The sequence below is a fragment of the Paramisgurnus dabryanus genome, chromosome 2, assembly GCF_030506205.2.
Source record: "Paramisgurnus dabryanus chromosome 2, PD_genome_1.1, whole genome shotgun sequence".
Classification (NCBI taxonomy): domain Eukaryota; kingdom Metazoa; phylum Chordata; class Actinopteri; order Cypriniformes; family Cobitidae; genus Paramisgurnus; species Paramisgurnus dabryanus.
This window is the reverse complement of record NC_133338.1, coordinates 40,257,607-40,275,065: the sequence shown is the minus strand read 5'-3', so window position 1 is coordinate 40,275,065 and position 17,459 is coordinate 40,257,607. Positions and strand designations below refer to the sequence as shown.

Genomic DNA, 17,459 nt, shown 5'->3' with positions numbered 1-17,459 from the left:
TACAGTGCTGAGTGCTTCGGCTGTAGGAGGGCGAGCCACAGGGCTGCCGAGCCTCACTTTACCAGCCAGTAGTAATTGGATGGCAACCTGACTGCCACAGTCAGTAGCCACAGAGTAGATGACTGATAACATGCAGTGCATACACAATGAAGGGATGGTGATGCACTGTCACCTGTGTGGAAAATTTGTATTCATTAAAAGAAGTCTGTGATCAAATATTTGTTGACAAGAAGACTGTAAAGTAACTAGTTTGTACTGTGTATGGTATAGTGTTGTGTAGAATAGATTATAGAGGTTAGTAACCGAAAGGGTTGATATATATCAACACTGTGTCCTTAAGGAATTGAACTAGTATTCTCCAGAGGAATGATCCATGTAATAACCCCACTATAAGTCACTTTGGATAAAAGTGTTAAATGACAAATTTGTAATTGGCAATTCTAGCGTTATGGATGTGACATTTGCAGTCAAAACGTGAAATGCAACATCTCAGAGGAAGCACTAATTACCAGAGTATTGAGCCTTTTATGTATGTTTTCCTAAATCCTTGCAGATACCAGACACCAGAAAAATCTCAGTCTAGACATTATTTTTCTTTTTCAGTTAAATGGGGGAATAAACTTGTGCCGTGAATGTGAATAGATCTGTACAATTTAGTATCAATAATGCCTACATAGCAGAGAGAGGTTGGCTTTCTTTAGATAATATAGTCATATATTTTTCATTTCATATTAATAAAAATGCAATTCAGTCATGACATACCAGGAAAATGCTATAATCTTATAAGAGTGACCCTTCTAAATTTAGAAAACAGTGCTGTTGTAAAGTGCACTATATATGTCTAATAGATTTTCAGTAAGGTAAATTAGTAACAAAAGATTTTTTTATGAAACCATGGCTACTTGAGAGTTTTAGTTTGTGTGCATATCTTTGCTGTATGTATGGTGGATTAACAATTTGCTCTCATCGAAATTGTATTACATTACTTGTAAATGCAGATATAAACTGCAAAAATAAACTGTGGAAATATTGAATATATACAGGATGGATGAATATTAGATAGAGACTGGAAAGTAAGTTGGTTATACTTCACTTTTGACGCATATGCAAGGTCAGTGCGCGTTCCATCATAATAATATGTGTGTACTGTACATGCACCGCCAGAGTTTTGTAACTGTGTATGTGGTGGTTACATATATATGTGCACAGGAGTAAAGGTACATCCACATTATAAGCATCTTTGTCAATGTGTGTCCCTCATCTCTTTCAAAAGAGGCGTATCTAAATCTGGTTGTCATAAACAAATGAGTATCGTCCATTTCAGTAACTGACAAGAGATGAATGACGTGAACTCCACTGCTTCGTTCTCATTGGTAGTCGCTTCCGAAAGTCGCTCATCATTTGCATAAAGTAGCTTAAGTACAAGAGAGATATTGCATAGTATATTGCATTGTGTACTTGGTCCTTTAGAGATATGATAAGCACATATCGCAGGCTGACAGCACCTGTCCATGTGTCACAAGCAATACTCAGTGGACCACTGCTCTGGCTGGTATGGCTGATAATTGAATTTCCCTATTAATAAATTAGTATAAGAGGGATGTGGAAAGGGGCAGACTAGTAAAGCTCACGCTCCCTAAAGCAAAGATCCCTCTCTACAAGACAGAAGCTGGTCAATGTTTTGTGTTTTAGGTTAGAAACAACTGTAAAAACATGTCCCGGATTGCTGTCATCTTAAAGCACATGTCCATCATGTTTTTTTGCAGAATGTGTGCAGAATTGACATTTACACAAATTTCAAATGTGTTTGAATTCCAGTTGATCAGTCGTCAGGTCTGCAGATTGTCTCTGACAAGCAACAGAGCTGCAGTGAGCATCAGACCTTAAAACTGCATAGGGAAAGAGTAAGAGCTCAGAAAATATACATAATTCAAATCATTGCAGTAAGAATGCCAATTTGTAGTCAGAACAATAGTCAGATGTGGATTTATCTTGTTAACATCTGTGATTTTTTTGTTTACAGTGCAGGTCACAACATTGAAAACATGACAGAAAATAACACACCATCTTCATATGAAGAGTTTGGTTCCAAAACGCAATAAATCCATTTTGACTAATTTGGGTAAAAATGTGTTTACTATATCAATAAAGTGACAAGATGAAAAACACTATTTTCTGTTACAAACTTTCTCATAGCACCTTTTGATTATAATAACATAAAAAATTCAAATCAATAATTAGATTTTTAAAGATTTATTATAAAAATAGATTTTTTTTCTCAAAATGCTATAAATCTATTGAATCAATATGAACATTTTTGACAGCGATCAGCTGTAAAATGTTTTGGTCATGCTCGTTTTTCATTGACTTCAAGTAAAATAATGGAAAGTTTTACAAAAGATCCCCTGTGGTCAATGTTTTAGCATGAAAGAAACTTGATGCTGTCATGTGAGAACAGCCGGCATTTTTCCGTCGACCGAGTGGCTTACGTTTCTTTCACGCCACAGAAAACCACCACAGGTTTATCAATGCTGTCTTATTTTGTTTTTGTTTGTTTGTTGATCTCATAGTACAAAGTAGATGAGGAAATCTAGGATTCAACGCGCCGCCAGAGTTGTTTACAATGTGTGGAATGGTGCACTGTGATTTGTTGAGCGGATTTGTTGCATTCTGCAGAGAAGTAGGACTGACTTAATACTGACCTGATACAATAATGATTTTGGTGGTAACTATTTTTTTTAAGTGCTGTTTATCGCGTTTTGGGATCAAACTCTTCAAATGTACCCAGGCATGCAAGTGTATTTACATAATAATAATCAATCAGTCGTGCACATTCTTCATTAGGGGCTGGACACACCAAAACTTTTAAACGCGGCTGAAAACGCCTTGAGGACGCCGAATGCCAGCTGTTTATCAGCTGAGTGCCAGCTTTCTTCAGCTGAGCGTTTGGGAGCTGTGATATTTCAGCTGTGAGCTGGTTGGTTGCTGTGGTAATGTCCCGCCCCTCCTCCACTGTGATTGGGCGGCCGTGTGAGAACTGACATTGACGAGCGGAGCTTTTCTCCCAAAGTTGAATCTCTTTCAACTCTTGACGCTCAGCGCCGAGCGCGGAAAAACCGCCGAGCGCCGGTTTTCAGCGCGGAAAAAACCCGCTAGCTGCTGGCTTATTTGAAAAACGCCGAGCTTCCATTGGAAACAATTGAAAACATGCGCCGGCCGCGGGCGTAAAAGTTTTGGTGTACACAACCCCTTAGACAAAAAATATTTGTTTTTGTAATATTTTATGTAATAGTATATCCTAAAAACTAGCTTGATAGATATAGCAATTTCATATTTGGTAACTTCCACAAAACTTTTCTGCTGTGCAAAATGTTCTTTGTAGTAGAAACAAGACACAAAACCTGGGATGTTCCATGTATCTCTAAGGTACCAACATTTATCTTTGAGGTAAAAATGTGTAGTTGTTATTAGAGTACGGCCCCAGTGACCGCTTCTATACTTTTTTTTGAGAGTACAGACTATAAACATGTGGGAAAGAAACCTTTGATTAAAAGGTTCCTTGGGGAACAAAAATGATTATCCATAGCATCGCTGTAAATAACTCAGTGAGTGATGAGTGATGGATTAAATGAAGCATCTGTTGTGTTTGTCATATTATGCAAACCTACAGTATTATGCTCAAAAAATGCTCATTTACATGACAGTGATTGTACTGAAAACAGAAAAGTTCTCCTTTGCGTTTTTGAAAAAATTCACGTATCACAACTTTGTTAAACTATCTCTGTTATCTACAGTGACTGTTTATGCAGAGTCTGCAAAAATGCAGTTTGGAGTTCAACCATAATATGCATGCGCATGACATCACCATTTTCACAGATTCATGTTTTGGTCATTTACATGGAAATGGTTGTTTTAGAATGGGTTTTGGAAGTGTTTGCACAAGTTTTTTTTTTACAGCCCGAAAACTCTGCTGTCATGTACTGTAAATGAGCAGCTAACACATAAAAAGTTTCCTGTTATTTGTTGGAAACTTTATTCTGTAAACTTTAATAATAGCCTCAATAATCTCTGCAATTTGTATTTAATTTTCACATAAATTTTCAGTTGAGAAAACAGAGAAAGAATACAGTTTTTTCTTCGTTAATGTATTTTTGAACATGCTAATTGTTGCACACAAGAGCTAAAAACAGGACAAAGCAAACACATAGTGTGAGTAAGTGAGAGAAACAGACAACAAGTGAGTTAAAAGTGTGGCTATGAGACAAATGAAAGTCAAAGGGGTGTGTGAGAGTGGATGTGTGACAATGAGGTGTGATGCTTATCAAGGGACATTGGGCAGCTGTGGCCCTGTTAATTGGGCTTGAAGAAATCAGCTGTCTGACTTACAGGAAATACAGTCCTTAGAAATCTCACACACATTCTCGTTGCTTTTTTTGACAGGGATGTAGACAGATTTTCAAATACTTGAAACTAACAGGTAAAAGATTTCAAATATCTGATCTACAGTGTGACATTGGTGAAGGTGTCAGATCGGATAGTAGCTCAGTTGTTTGATAATAAAGAACATGACAGCGTTGTGAACTCAGGCCTGTTATATCTTTCTCTCTGTCTCTCTTTCTCTGAGTGACTCTATCATCGTCTCTTTTTTTCCCTCCTCCTCAGTCTTTCAGTCTCTGACTCTTTCTTTTTATTGGTTTTGCTTTATTCAATTACGTCCAGTATCAGGCAACAGCTCTGGTTGGCTGGGTGTGGGCTGAAATCGCATTTAGCACTGCCTCTGCAGACATCACACACGCACACACACACCCGTGCACACTCTTTACTCTTCTCTCTCTTCAGTACATTTCTAGCCCTAGGGCACGGTTACTGTAAAATCTTTGAGTAGGATATGCTGTAGGCTGCCATTGTCTGTCAGCACTCTGTGATGGAGTTTATTTTCGATCTGTTGGGCTTGCTGTGTCTGGTTACTTGATACAGATACCATGTTTATAATGTCTGACGTTGTTTTTGTGAATGATGCTGGAGCTTGATAAGATTTCCAGTGACTGCTTTGATCATGCATTTCTTGATACATTATGTTGTGGATGCTTTCTTTTCATGTGATTAGAGAAATGCATACGGTATGTAAAAAATTTCAATCTCATCATAAAAATCACCATTAGGCTTTTACCCAACAATTTAACCATACTGATATCCAGTGTTGGGGAAAGTTACTTTTAATTAATGCATTACAATATTAAGTTACTCCCCAAAAAAGTAACTAATTGCGTTACTTAGTTACTTTTCATGGAGAGTAATGCTTACATTACTTTTAAGTTACTTTTGCGTTACTTTTTCAGGCCTTGCAGTAGGGCTGGGCGATATGACTCAAAAAATTATCGAGAAAATGTTTTCCATATCAGTCGATATCGATAATTATCATGATAAATAACAAATCTTTACTCCTGTCAAATTTAAAGGCAGATTTTTGCTCCTGAATAAAAATTGTAAAAACCAGACAGTTAATAATGGTTTTAAACTACTTTTTATTCAGAACATGACAAATACAAAAACTAAAATCTTGTTTTTATGCATCTGTATTAAATGTAAATCTATTTGTTATGAAATCAACACTTTCTGACACAAAAGCAGCAGACTACTGTCCCTTTAAGACCCAAGACAGACTGCTTTAAGTTTCAATATACTGAGTAACAGCTGTTTATGTTCACTTAAACAAGAAAGAAAACTTAGTTCAGTGATCACGCGTGTGTTATACATATACGAGCTATACACGCTGATAAATGGATGTCAAGGGTGTCACTTTGCTGTGGGAGCGCACATACCCAAACACTATATTCACTGCAGGGGTGGATCTGCTGCTTTTCCTCAGTTTCCTGAATTTGTGAATGTCCTGTAAATATACTTTTAAAGCTGGGTGGACGTGTGCGTGCGCAAGGCGGACGCTGAATGAAAGTAAAGTATACTGCAAGCACCTGTGTCTGCTGTGTTTGACGAACCCTGTTTGCGCGTCCAACATTACACACAAGAAAATGTTTCCGCGCATTTGGATTCCGTGATTCCGTCCGCGTTATCCGCATCGCGAAAATCATAGGTCTCTACTAATAAATGAATAACTTGCCTCATCTTCCACTCCTTCAAGTCTGACTGTCACTGTGATTGTAAACCAAGAGCGCGTGCCGCATCCGGAAGTGCTCGCGCAACATTACGCACAGTGCTTAAACATTATCGATCACTTATCGAACTGTCCTTATCGTTTTATCGAAAAAGTTTATATCGGTTAAATTATCGTTATCGAATTATCGCCCAGCCCTACCTTGCAGGTGTTTTTTATGATCACAAAAATGTCAAGCTGTGGCCTGACATCTCCGTTTCTGACTCAAACTGTACCCACTGAGGCGCACAGAGTGCGTAATTCTATGTTAACATGTTCAGTTTAATTCAGTACATTACTTTATTTTTAAATTGAATTAATTAAACTGAAAGGTAACTTACATTACTTTTTTAAAAAGTAACTCCAATATTAATGTATACATTTATAAAGTAATGCGTTACTTTACTCGTAACTTCAGAAAAGTAATATTATTACGTGATGCGTTACCCCCAACAATGCTGATATCTCAGATGTTAATATTTGGTGGCTTATAGTCTCTTAGTTTCTGCAGATTTTTTTAATCCTTTTTCCATAGTTAAGTAAATGCAAATTTTAGAATTGTTAAGTCCATAACAGAGAAATGTCACATCTAAAACATTGTTTCTTCTTCATATAAAAAATGTAAATAAAATTAATAATTTTTGTTCTTTAAAGACCCATCCTTTCTCTATTTGTTGGCTATTTTTATTACTGTTGGTGCTTACTTGTGTGTTTTAATTCACAGAATTCCTACTAAGTATATTGTCTCCCAAATTTCGTTTTTGTCACATCAATAACGCCTGCTTGTGTCACTCATCTAAAATAGAAAACATTAATTTGATATTTTTCTGATGATTGGAAAATATAAACAGATGGTTCAATAAATACATTCTCTAAGAAATTATAATTTTAATTATATTCATTATATTCATCATACTGTCATACACCATAATGCTGGAATTGCTCATCTAGTGTGTTGAAATATTCAGTTCAATGTAGTAGGGGTGGGCGGAATGACCTAAAATCTATTCCACGGAATGAGTCATTTTATTTCACGGAACGGAATATTTGACGGTATACATGTTTTTCAGTTTATATTGTTTTTTGATAAGAAAAATGTACAGAAAAACACCACTCACTCTAGCTTTTAACTAAATGCTCACCACAGTTTTAAAATATGAGCAATTTAAAGTTAATAATGTTAAAGTGAAAATGCCCAGAAGATAACAACAGATAAGTCTTGATTAGACAGAATCTTGTTTTTAATTGAGTTATTAATTTCATAGACTATTGAAGCCATAGTATGGCTTCATTGTATTTTGTATTTATGCATACATTACATTAAACATATGCAATATGTAAAATGAACAGGTATAAATATATGCAAAAACCTACAGACAGGATAAATACCTACAGTATAGCCTATATGAGAGACGAAGCTCTATAAATTTGACAGGTGCTATGATGTGATGATCATAACGTTTTTTAAGATCTTGACGCCCTTTACTTTCTATTATACCTTAACATTTGCATCTCTTTTTTTTTCGATCAAATATGTTTGTATAAGCAAATGGCGCATCAAACTACGTCGCTCCAGCAGCACACATCACTGATATAAACGTGAGTTTTGTCTTAGCTTGATTAAAGTTTAGAAAACTTTACAACTATTAACATTACGTGCGAGAAGAACTCTTTATTTCGCGTCGCAGCTCCTTGCGCTTGCCTAGAGAGACCTCTGCACGCGAGACCGGCCGGCTGCTGCATGAGGAGAGAGAGAGAGAGAGAGAGAGAGCGCGCGAGAGAGAGAGAGCGAGCAAGACAAGAGTCTCGCTGCGTGACCCACGGTGGATTCACTGGCACTTATTATAAAAATTACACAAATAACTCGTACAAGTTAACTATTTTACATGTTTCTCCGTCACACTCAGTCTAACATGCTGGAGGGCAGAGTTGGCCACGCCCACTTATTTGCATTCCGCGGAATAGACGGAATAGAAAAATCTGTTACGTCTGACATCTTATTCCGCGGTAACGGAATATACCGTCATACCGTCCAGCCCTACAATGTAGTGATGCTAGGTGGGGATTTTCAGGGAATTCAACCTATAAATAGCGTACTTATAAGTAGGGCTGCAAGATTCTTGCTAAAATGTGAATCATGATTTTTCTCCATGGGAAATAAGATCACGATTTTCTCACACAATTCTCGTGGTTTTTTTTTGTTTTTTTTTTTGACAAAAACTGACAAAGTTTTTTGCACTCAAGTAAAAAAATGTGCTAACCAGGGGCCTCATTTATCAAACGTGCGTACGCACAGAAGTGTGCGTAAAGTGTGCGTAGGAACAGTTTTACGCAAAGTGTGGAATTTATCAAATTGCACTTATACGTAGAAATGTGTGTAAATATACGCACACCTCTGAGTATGCGTACGCACAGCATCTAGTGGTAGAATAGCGATACTACATAGGACCCTGTTCCAGTGAGTAAAGAAGTGACTATTTTTTATCCACAAGCAGGTGTTAAAAATGATCAATGTCAGTATGGTAACAGCAAATAAGTATAATGATTTATTTGTGATATGTATCTGTATCTGTGAAAGCTCTACATGTGATTTGTATAAATTAAGTCTCCGACAAATGCTTGACACAGCGCAATGGATTATCTTGCGTTATTGGAAGACTTGGCAAATAAACCATTCCGCCGGTAGCACGTTTTCAAAGATCGCAGCAATGATGCTGGTTATATATTCTGCTGTCCAAGGTGGAAAGTTGTCTGTCCTCCTCCAGTTGCACTCGTTTCACGTCGGTGTGCTGTGACGCGTTTTTTTTTTTTTTTTTTTGCTGTTAATTTTATGTCAAACCACTTTTTTTATTTCTGGAAGTGTTCTCTCCTCATATTCAATGGAATTAAACTCACTGGTAACATGTTCACATGTAGATTTGTTTTCTTTTGTTAGTCATTCCTCCCGCACTAACTAAACCAAACAGGATGTGTTATTAGGATTTAACCTCATCCACCAGTAACTCAATTTCTGTGGGAAAAAGCACAACCACGTGACTTATAACGGGAGGTGTTGTCACCATATATGGTTCATCGGAGGCGTTTCGGAATGCAAATGACCATGAACGTGCACGAGCATGGTGCTTAAGAACAAGTGGGATTTATCATCAAGGATTACTTACTGATGTGCGTACGAACCCCGTGCGCACGTTTGATAAATCCCGATTTTTTTGTACTTACACTGAAAAAAAAATCCTTTCAATTTACGTAATTTTAATGTGTACATCGGTCCCACATAATCCGATTGTCTTAAACCAACATAATTTTCCTCATTTAATTTTTATGTGTCAGACCAAAACATTTTAATTGTTTCAAGTAGTCTAATATAACTATGTTGACTCAAAGTGCTATTTCTCTTTACTATAACACATTTATTTTGTAATGTTTAAGTAATTTTATTATGTAAGGGGACTAGATTTTCATCTGTAATTCCAACATGCTTTTTTTAATGCTTATATTATGGGATTATGTAACTCTAAAGCAATTTCATTATGTTTCTGGAACCAGAATAATCATCCATAATTATCCAAATGTTATTTATTTCTTTTTTAAATACAAAATACATTTGCATTGGCATAAAAAGCAAAGAGTTTTAAACAAAAGTTTAGTGATATTGAGGCAAACCACTGCTTTCAGGTCATCAATTAATTTAAATCACTACACATTAATTCAACAACAGTCAATAACTATTACAACAATCAGCACATGCAGTACATACAAAGGGGCAATTTCCCAAACAGGTTGTAGATAATCCATGACTAGGCCCTAGTTATATTAGGATATTTTTTACAAAAAAAGTTTACAAACAAACCTACCTTACAAAAACAACACTGGAATACATCTTGAGACAAAAAAATGGCACTGATATATGTCAAGATATGTCAGTGCAATATGTTTTCAAATTAAGGCATTGCAAAAGTCTGGGACTAGAAAAAGCCCCATCTGTAAAACTGACCCAAATGTTTAAAATAGTTACTATCACGGTAGATTTAGAAGTGCTAAAGCACAAACACTGCATTCCAAAGAGACATGCAAAACAGTAAGTACTATTATTTTTTAAATGGATTTACAAACTGGAAAATATCAATCCTTCAGAAAGTCAGAGCTACAGCATTTGTATAAACTGATAATCAAAGATTCAACAAAAACAAAATACAACAACCATTTCCAAAATCAACTCTGAGCAGCAAACGGTTAATGTTTTAATAAGAAAAAACACTTAAAACAGATAAATAAAAAGAACATAAATGAGCAGCACAGTCTTTCTGATCCTTTCACTGAAAGAAACGGTTCGTTAAAGTTACGCTCAATGCAGTTCCATTAAAATCTTTTGGATTTCTTCAAAAATAAAGCAGAGATCAGGATAGCTCAGGTTTAAGGCATACATCAGCTCAAACAACATGGCACGATGTTGCAACACCTTCATGCCTTCCAGGACTATACAAAGATCCTCTTCTTCATCACAAGAAGCATGTTGTTTGAGAGCACAAATCCCAAAAGTGGTGTCTTCAAATGACCACACTGATGCTGACTTCATCCATGCCCTGTACAAAACAGACAAATGTAGTTAAAGAAACAGAAAAAAAAGTTACTGTTACAATAAACGTGTCATTGGAAATTAGTACAATGCAAACAAATATAAATGTAAGTATACAGACCCATGTGCATTGCCACAGCATATTACAATTGGTTACAAATATATGGGTTACAAAGCAAGGCAGCTGCACTGTCCACTGCTCCAGGTGTGTGTGCGCATTTACTAGACTGGAATGAGTTAAATAAAGAGGCCACATTTCGAGTGTGTGCTACCATACCTGACAATCACAGCAAAAGTGAATTCTCTCATTTTCTCACTGTCATGTTGTTATAAACCTGTATAAATGTCTTTGTTCTGATGAACACGAAGGAAGACATTTATTTTGAGGAATGTTTGCAACCAAACTGTTCACGAGCCCCATTCACTTCCATAGTATTATATTTCCCCACTATGGAAGTGAATGGGGCTTATGATTGGTTTGGGAACAAACATTCCTCAAAATATCTTCCTTAGTGTTCATCAGAACAAAGACATTTATAAAGGTTTGTAACAACATGATAGGGAGTAAGTGATGAGAATTTTTATTTTTGGGTGAACTACCCCTTTAAATCTTCCCAGGTGTTTTAATGACCCGTGTGCCAAAAGATGTAACTAAAACATACTACATTTTCTGTACTTCCAACAATGTTAACACATTTTTATGTCTATGAATCTATATTACTTACTTCTGTCATTTGATCATTCATTGTTTGAAGTCTGTTTGCTAGCTGTCCTCCTTTCTGATAGAAGAGTTTCGTCAGGTTTTTGGATTGGAGGTCCAGGTGACACGCAGGAACATAAGACAGTAGTGATTCTTTTAAATTCAGCATTTATCTGAAAACAAATTAACCAACCATTGTATATTTGAGTACTGCGAGTCAAAGAATAATACATGTATATTAGTTACAAAAATAAGATTTAGCTCCTAACCAGGGACGTGCGCAGACATTTTGAGGGGCAGGGGCTCAAGTGAAATAAAGGGCACTTCTCATAATTATGTATAAAAAAGTATATATATATATTAACGCAATTCTGACTTCCTTTTTAAAAAAATATTAAAAAAGTTAATTAATTTTATCTTCCTCAAACTCACGCAATTGTTTAATTTTCAAAAGATGTCTACAAAATAATCAGTTGTTCACACAGACACCATGGTCTCCTTAGTAGTCTAGGTTTATAGAGCAGCAAAGGAAGCCATTACACAATCTGCATGTTTTGAAAACATTAAATTACACATTAATTAAAAATTTGTTAAAATGCTAAAAACAAAGTTGTGACTGCTGAGTTAGCGCTACATGCCAATAAATGCTATATCATATGCTAGCGTTTAGCTGATTAGTTGTTACTCAAAATGTATTTTTGTCTGATAAGGGCTCAAAATATAAGGTCTGTTTACTAATGTGAGCTTCTGGCATGAGCCTCGGAGCAGAGCAATCAGAGCAGAGCTCAACATTATTATTCATGACCCTTTCAAATAGGGCAAAAAAATGACAAATTCTAGGGTTGTAAATTGACATGTAAAAACGTTTCTGATAATTTTTGCACTTAATAAAGCAACATACCTTCTATGTAATTGTCAAAGAACAATTTAACATATTATGACAACACATCCTATGGCACCTTTAATCTTAGGTTTCATATTTATTAGGGTTACACATGTCAGAAACAACAAATATAGATTAGGCCTATTTTATTTGTATTTTATATTTTACTTTTTTGTGATGTCAGTGAAAATTCAGACTGGGCAAGTAAAATACTGAACCATCAGATTTCTTCCCAATCTACTCCAGCACTCCAGTATTACACATTATACTTATTTAACAGCCATTACAAAAAATGCAAACAAAAAAGCTTACTACTGTAGTTAGCAATTATATTATTGTTTGTGCTTTATTATTTTATGAGCAGTCTATTTAAACTACATACACTACACTGTTACAAGTTTGCAACCCTTCAGGTTAATATGGGATTGCCATGGAAAACAATATCTCTGAATCGTTATGTGTAACAACGTGTCCCATATTTTGTGCATAAAACTGTTAATATAAGAATGCTTTCATCCTCAAACACTTACCGGTAGCTGCCTGCATAGTCAAGCACATGATCGCGTCTCTTTCAGGGCAGGCTGAGCTTTGGCGCTTAAAGCACGAATGATGCAGCAAGAGTGTACACAAACCAATCATAAAGCGAAGTAAGTTAGAGAGGCGGGACTAAGGAAAGGTAAAGCCAATCATATTAGCGATTTGAATTTTGGAGGCGGGACTCATCTGTTAACCGTTTGTGTGCCACAAATAGCGCTATTTTTCTTTATATAAGAGTTTAAATCTCATTTAAATGATTTCTGAATAAATTAATGTTAAATTAAATAAGCAACAAGTAAAAAACACAAGAAACAGACAGACATCAGTTGTTATATGAATAAAGATCATATTATTATTATTTTTTTTAAATCACCCCAGAAAAAAAGGGCACTTTCTCTCCAGGAATAAAAAGGGCAGGTGCTCAAGCCCCCTTTGATGTCTATGTGTGCACGTGCCTGCTCCTAACAGCAGTAAAACAGTGATAGGAATTACTTACCAATGCTTTTGAGTGTGTAGCGCATGCAAGGATGATGGACCTATAAGAGGAAATATTCAGAGGTGAAATCAACACACAACCTCAAATGATTAAGGTCACACATACACAGAGCAATAATGAAATAAGTATTATATCTGTCATAGGACGCAATTTTGGACAAAATGAGATCTTAAAACAAGGTTCTCTTCTGAAAACGTCAGCTTTAAGGTGTGGTCACTTCAAAGCAATTTTTTCAGTTAATATATCAGACGTCACGCGAGGCATTTAAAAAAAGCTTTTTCTAATAGAATCAAGTGTGGCTCGTGGCGTAGTGAAGTCACGAATAACTGACGCGGGTCTGTTCATCTGATTAAGCAGACAGTTTGTTTCATACGCAATGTCATTATTAATGTAGTCAATTGATATCATCTGGTAAATTACTTACATGGATAACGTTACTCTGGACAGAATAACGTTTGGTTAGCGTTTTATTTGTCCTGAACCGTTTCCATAGAACAACTGAGTAAAAAGTGCCTCAAAAGTCAACTCAAATCTGTCAGTTTTCAACTCGGATAAAACTACCAAACGTGAAATAACGTTATACAGCTGACATTTTTAAAACGCTGTTTTTCTTTATGAGCCTTACACTTACTGACTGACTGACTGTAACGTTAACTTACTCCACCAACATCCTCCAAACTCATTTTTACTACAAGTCATTGCAATGGCTACATATTGTAAAAAACTGTCTATCTAGTGAAGATGTATCACGTAAAAAGTGAACATAAATAAATAATAGAACTTACTTTAATAACGTGGTGTCCGTCTGAGAGAGTTCTTCTGACTGACTGCTGCTGAGTCTTCATTTTGGCGCCCAAAACAAACGATGTTTATTCTTCTTTTATGGCGATTGACGTCCTTTTTATTGAGCGTTACTGCCACCTTCTGCTCAGGAGGTGCCATTTTGTGTGCAAACTCAATTTTATTGCTTTAAGTATTCAATTCAATCAATTTTAATCAATGTGAGAATAATGTGTTCATTTTACATTCAAACAAAACATTTTCATCCTAATCAATTAAATTATGTTTACACAAGGAATATAAATATTTTGTGTTGCATATACATGTTTATTTTATTTAAATTCAAAGACCCACCAAGTCCATTTTTTTCAGTGTAGGCACATTCTAAATTTCATTCGTAGGTACAAATATAGAACATTTTCTACGCAATGTTGATAAATGAGGCCCCAGGACTTTCAGTTATAATAAAGTGTCTTAAAAGTCTCTGTTTTCTTATTTTAGACCCCTTAAGATGTGTAACTTCAAATTTGTTAGCAGTTAAACATAAACAGTATTATGTTGACATTAATAAATAGAAAGAATGAAAATAAATAGCACCTGTGCTTTTTGTACACTCAAAGTGGTCTATCTTAAAACTTTAAAAACATGAAACCTTTAAAACAGTAAATGAAGATACAGAGGCAGTTTCTCAATCCAAAGGCTGCCTCCGGAGGTCACATTTCTAAGCTGTTTTCGCTATCAAGACTGGCTAATTTCAGAATATTAAAGTGAAACAACGTGATAGTAATAATTCAAAAACATGATTCAAGGGGTGTGTTGTGTCTCTTATTATAGTCAAAGCTTTTCTCTGAACAGCAATTTGGTATAACTGAGCGACTGACTTTTGCTTTAATCCTATAATTTTTCCAGCTACTCTTATAATTCTATCTAATTTAACTTTATTCAAAGAAGTAACTCGTCTGAACCGCAGTTATATTATACTCTAAAACACTCTCAATTAAACCTAAACTCTTTGCAACACAGCTTTACTTGCACAAATTTATTTCAGTTTCCTTAGCAAGAATAGCCTTTGATTTGCTTTCTTACAAATAAGAGCCACATTATAAGAGTTCAATTTACAGTCAATCATGATTCCTACTACTTAAAAGTCTTCACTATTTCAACAGTGAACATAACATTATTTCTGTTAGAGGATCTGAATGATTTAAAATCAACTCTTTTGTTTTACTTACATTTATCAATAAAGAACTTTCTTCAGACCATTTTTCTAGTTTCAAAACCTGCTCCTCGTGCTCAAAATGTGCACAGTCTTTCCATAAAAGTGCCACAAGCACCATATTATCTGCATATTTATATAGTTTGTAATTCTCATGCTGCACTCTTATACCACTTGTATAAACAGAAAATAAAAGAAGTGACAGGACACATCCTTAGGGTGCCCCCTTGTTGAAAGATATAATATCTGATTTGAACCCCCGAGCACAAACACAAAAAATATCAACATCATAAAAAAATTAACTTACTTTAAATAGCTAAGGATAAAAAGCACTGTTTTTAGTTAGTAAAAGTGCTGCTGTATGTGCTGAATTTACTGTGAACTTTAAGGGGGCGTGCACACCAAAGCTTTTTTACACAGCTGAAAACGCCCGGGGGACAGCTTTATTTCAGCCGACTGGCAGCTTTCTTCAGCTTTGGTTGCTGTGATACTTCTGCTTTGTCTATCAGCTGTCGTTAAACGATCCCCCGGTTGGTTGTTGTGATATTTGTCCCACCCCTCCTCCACTGTGATTGGACGGCCTTTTGAGAACTGACATTGACAAGCTGAGCTTTTCATCCAAAGTTGAATATTTTCTATTTTCTATTTCTAATATTAACTCTCGGCTAGGGATGGGCATGATTAATCGACGATCGATAATTGATCGTTTAGAATTTAGTCGATGACGTTAATTTGTTATTGATTAATCAAATACTTTTTTTATCTAATGCAGATGGCGTTGCCTAGCGTAGCGTGTGTCTTGAAGCAATTAAATGAATTTCACTGTGTGGCAGCAATTCAACATTTTACCACCAGGGTGCAATATTTGACACCATACTCCGTTATTTGTGACCTTCCGTTTTGATTTCAAAAAAATAATCATGAAGATGTCATGATTTTTTGGAACAAATGAAGTCTCTGTTTAAGAATGCGGCTCGCAGCTGCAGGTTCTGCTGCTTTAGAGCACCGCATATTCAACCGCATATATGTTCCGTTTCTCTAACTAAATGTAGTTTAACTGTTTGCCACAAGTTGATCTTGTAATAAAGGTCTCATGGAGGAAAACAGGCTGTATTTTTGTATTCAACATTTTTGAATTATAAAAGTTAAATAATTATTTTTTATGATAGAAATATTAATGATTAATCGATAGTCGATCGTTATTTCTCCCGACAATCGACTAAAAAAATTTAATCGAATGCCCATCCCTACTCTCGGCGCTCAGCGCGGAAAAAACTGCCAGCTGCTGGCTTTTTTGAAAAACTTCACGCTTTCATTGGAAACAACTGAAAACATATGCCGGCCTAAAAGCTTTGGTGTGCATGCCCCCTAAGGGGCCTGGAGGACACCGATTGCCAGCTGTTTTTCATGTTGTAAATATGCGCGTTCATATTATATAAATGACACGAACATGTAGTGAATCATAAGTTAAACAGTGTTGTATAGTGCTGCATGACTCGTACTCGCTCCACCCGCGCTAGTAACTCCTCCTTCTTAATTTTTTCGTACGTTATCGGAAAGATTTGGTAAAGCTAATCTTTCTTTTATAAATCTGATTAAACTAAAGACTCTTCGGAGATATAAAGGATGTCATACTCTTCTATAGGTACTCCAGATTAACATCAGAAATGCAGAAACAGCGTGTGTTACGTGAGCTTTAAGCATCAGTACGAAAGGGTTGAAATATTAATATTAATTTTATACACTGCTCTATCAGTGCTTTACAACAAACTTTGTGACTCAAATGTCTTTGAGAAATTGAACTGGCTGATGAATGAATGAATGAATTCATTAATGAATGAATCTCTGTAATAAAAGCATATTAAGAACTTTCTTAAAAGAGCGCAATTTGAATTTCTACTTTGTTATTTAGGTTTTAGTGTAATGCTGCTACATGTAATACTCCAGTACTAACGGATTTATACTTTGTTTAGTAGACTACAGTATACTAGTTTTAATATAATGCTGCAATAAACTGAACTGTTGAATAATATTATATAATTATATCAAAATTACTGAAAGTACTTTTAGTTAGTTTATCTCGCAAAAAACACAAATTATATAATAATATACTAAAGGGA

General features: G+C 35.6%; 1 protein-coding gene and 1 long non-coding RNA gene across 3 annotated transcripts in view; one reads left to right on the top strand and one right to left on the bottom strand.

Moving 5' to 3' along the window:
* LOC135778734 (neural-cadherin) overlaps positions 1 to 17,459 on the top strand; it is a 300,864-nt gene that overhangs the window by 47,092 nt on the left and 236,313 nt on the right. The gene's annotated exons all lie outside the window — the stretch shown is intronic.
* Positions 9,670 to 14,494, bottom strand: LOC135778737 (uncharacterized). The gene is made up of 3 exons (XR_010544613.2): positions 13,344 to 14,494; positions 11,453 to 11,600; positions 9,670 to 10,734 (listed from the first exon to the last, which is right to left on the bottom strand). It is a non-coding gene; the product is annotated as an uncharacterized lncRNA (long non-coding RNA).